General features: G+C 34.5%; 1 non-coding gene across 1 annotated transcript; it reads right to left on the bottom strand.

Moving 5' to 3' along the window:
* Nucleotides 1-541: 541 nt before the first annotated feature.
* TRNAP-AGG lies at nt 542-613 on the bottom strand. The gene has a single exon. It is a non-coding gene; the product is annotated as a tRNA-Pro (tRNA).
* Between the last annotated feature and the right edge of the window lie 3283 nt (nt 614-3896).

The raw sequence follows: 3896 nt of genomic DNA, 5'->3' as shown, positions 1-3896 counted from the left end.
AATTCTTAGTTGCTAGTCTATATATGAAATTTATATAAGTTGAAGCAATGCACACGCATTCCTTTGGGTTAGGCCCATTGAAAACTATTTTATTTTTTTTATTTTTTTTCCTCTCAAAATTGTGCTTTGTTTTCTTTTGGAGGGGCATTTCGAGAATTGAACTCAAGACCTCTTGCACCCAAAGCAAGAATCATACCACTATAACAAATGCTCTTATAATGGACCATATATTAAGTTGTTTATGGAATGTATCATCATTATTTCATTTATTTACTTTGTTAATGAAATCCATGAGCAATTATTATTATATCTTTTAGATCTAGACCGCTGTTAAATTATTTACATAGGGTTTACGATAATTACTGTAGAGAGAAGAAAAAAGAATATAAGTAGTGTAAAAAGATAATTACTGTAGAAAGAAGAAAAAAGAATAAAAGTAGTGTAAAAAGATAATTAGTGTAGAAAGAAGAAAAAAGAAACACAAGTATTTAATGATGTAGTACTTGCTTTCTCTGAGGCTCATTTTTAATATATGAACATAGGGGCATTCCAAGAATTGAACTTGGAACCTCTCGCACCCTAAGTGAGAATCATACCACTAGACCAAATGCCCTTTCTAAAAAAAATGCAACATTTTTAATTCCTACTCAATATATTTTTTTCTCTCAAGTTTGAAATCTATTTTCATTGGCGGTTGTTGGACTATAAAACAAAAATTTGATGGTCTAGTATTTTACTTGTAAGTAAGGCATGTAATATTGAATTGTTCTACTATGCAAGTGTTATCAAATAAACTACAACCCAACAAATGAATCAAACTAATCAGTTTGGGTAGGGTTGGATTTATTCGGCTCCGTTCATCAGTTTGTTTGATTTAATTCTTCTATTTTGCTTACAAGAAAATGAAGGTTTTTTGAATGTACCATAGTTTGATTTATGACAAACTCATATGAAATATAATTGCATTAATAGTACTAAGAGTTGGAGTCTATAAACATTTCATGAACTTAAGTGCAACTCACGCTTCATTAAAGACAGATAAACTTTAGTTAAGTAGCTGGAACTTTAAATTACTTCATGTGGAGCTTCAATCACTCTATGTTAGCTACTATCTTTACGATTTACTTATTGGACACGAGTTCTTGGATTTAGGGGATTGTTTTATGTAATTTTCAACTACAACTTATGTTTTCAAATTTTTAGGTCATAATTTAGGCGGTCGTTGTATATTATGGATGAACACTAGAGTTTCTATCCCGTTCACCACAACTACTCTATTTTTTGTTTGAAGGCTATAATTGTCATCTATGTTGTATGGCAATAAAATTTGTTTAGATGAAATTTTAGTTAAAGTTGCATATTTTACTTCTTGCCAGTAAAAAATTTGTTTCTTAGCATAATATGAATTTAGTTGCAGAGTTATTACGAATAAGATGGAGAAAGAAATTTTCTTTAAAATAATAAACAGACCCAAGTTCATCTTTGTTGTTGTCTAATTCTGATTTTGCAAAAAGCTTAACTAATATGAAATATCAAGGTAAATCAAGAATATATCCTACACGTCATTCAAGATGACAATAAAATGGAGTTAAATTGAATGCAGTTTTAGTTTCATGTTAGCAGGTTCAAGATGAAGCATAATTGTATTAATGATATTGAAGAGAAATTCGTGTTTTATTAGAAGAGACCAACTTCATTTAAGGTACTAGGAGTTTAAACTACTCCATTGTAATTTCAAGCACTCCACAATGATTACAAATTTAGGGTTGGCTACTTGGACATCAATTATCAACTTTAGGTTATAATTTAGGTAGTAGCCATTATAATATTAATGAGCAAAAGAGCTACAATTCTTCCATGGACCATATGTGTTATAGTTAAATGAATATATATATATTATGTATGTCGAGGTTTGGGTAAAGAACAAAGTAGTAAAGAACACCATTGTCAACTCTAGAGCCAACCACAACTCATGATGGAGACTGATGCAAAATATTTTAACATCCTTTGGCATCAAGATACAGGAAAGATGAACGCCGTCAAATTGGAAGTTTTACCTGTCTTAAGAGTCACAATGAAAACTCTAATCAAGCTGGAGCCTTGGACTAGGCAAATTGTTTAGTGATAGTTGAAACGGATGACTTCGACGTCGTGTCAGGAATGAACGTCCTGCTGAAACACAAAATTAGTTACATGCCCCTAGCAAAATGTCTAGTAGTAATGAAGTCTAATCCGACGATCATTCAGAAAAACATCCATCAACCAAGAGGGTTGAAAATGATGTCGATACTATAGTTGAGAAAGAATCATAGCCATGATGAATCTACGCTTACTGCTATTGTTGTAATTGAAAAAGGGAGCTCGAGTGAGCCAACCTCAATAGAAACCTTGTTGCCACTAGATGAACACCACGACGCAAAACAAGGTCAGATAATGGATTTATCCCCACCAGGAGAGACAAAAACAAGGTTAGATACTGAAGAAGGGAGACAGAAACAAACCATTGAAGCAACACATGTTCACACAGAAATATCATCTAGACGGATGAAGAGAAGGGTCAGTCTGAAGCGTCAACCACAATAATTTCAAGAAAAATAAAGAGTTCATATAAGTTAAGTTCAAATAAACTTCGAGTTCAAAGCATCAAGAACCAAAGACTTGTGTGAAAATACTATGGACTAGTTAAAATTATCCATAAGATTACGAAGACATCATATAGAATCCAATTGCTCTTATGGATACGGACTAACCTTGTTGTCCACGTTAGTAACTTGAAACGTTATTATTTCGACCAAGAAGACATCAAGCAAAAGCAGGTGGTATGACGTCATACAAATAAGAAAAAGTTTCAAGGGAAGAAAGTAGGGAAGACACGAACATAGAAGACATGAAGACTCAACAAACCGAGAAGTGATTTTCAACAGCACCTAGTAGGTTGGAAGAGACTCCTCATTATGAGATCAGCTGGAAGCGCATCGAGAGACCTAAAGTCAGCCTCATCCAATAAATTGTGTGGGGGCAAATGTCACAGTCATGATTGCCCAAGGCGTGTTGCCTGTGGTTGCATGTTGCATGTCTCAACAATGTTGCATGTTGCATGATTTGTTGTCCAAGGCGGTTATTTGGGCAATGTTATTGTTTACCGATTATTTGGGCGACACGCCTTGAGCAATCATGACCGCCTCATATAGTGGGTTATTTTAATGTTACTTAAATCTCGAGCTATTTAATCGGTTCAGGGTCTTAACTCACAGTTCTTTGGGTTTTTCTTTCATATATCCTTAATTCATACTTGGTTTAGGGTTCATATGAAAATCCAAGCGATTTCTACAAGTATTTCTTAACAAAAAGTCCAAGGTAGCTACTTGCCTCGTCGTCGACGTTTGGGACGTCCATTCTTGAGCTTCCAGTATCTGAATTACTTCAAATTTCCTTCCATGTACTCCTTATTATGTCTAGTTTCTGAAACCATAAGATTTTCTATGAGAATTGGTCTGAAATGGGGTTAAAATTGAGAAAACCCAAGAAAATGTCAAATTTTGAGTTGACTTGGACAGTTCAGTTGAACTGGCCATATCATCGTTTTCTTCCTCTGAACAGGAAGAAGATGCCCATTTTTCGCGTTGCCGCCATTTGAAACTCGGCCTGTAAAGCCACATTTACAGCGTTTCTCTCCTCGATTTCTTCGTGAAACTTAAAGATGGGTATTACAAGGAAGGGCTAGGGATTGATTTGATACCTTCTCGTTGATCGTAGCCTAAGATATTCGCTTCGAAAGTTCATCCAAAATCTGATTTATCGCTGGAGATAAAACAAAGGATTTCTTATTGGGTAGCCGATTCTAGGGGTTTCAAGGCCCTATTTCTTCATTGAACCTCTTCCATATCCTTTCTTCA

The sequence above is a fragment of the Cucurbita moschata genome, unplaced genomic scaffold, assembly GCF_002738365.1.
Source record: "Cucurbita moschata cultivar Rifu unplaced genomic scaffold, Cmos_1.0 Cmo_Scf00084, whole genome shotgun sequence".
Taxonomy (NCBI): Eukaryota; Viridiplantae; Streptophyta; class Magnoliopsida; order Cucurbitales; family Cucurbitaceae; genus Cucurbita; species Cucurbita moschata.
The sequence above is the reverse complement of the archived record's forward strand: the minus strand, read 5'-3'. Positions and strand labels throughout refer to the sequence as shown.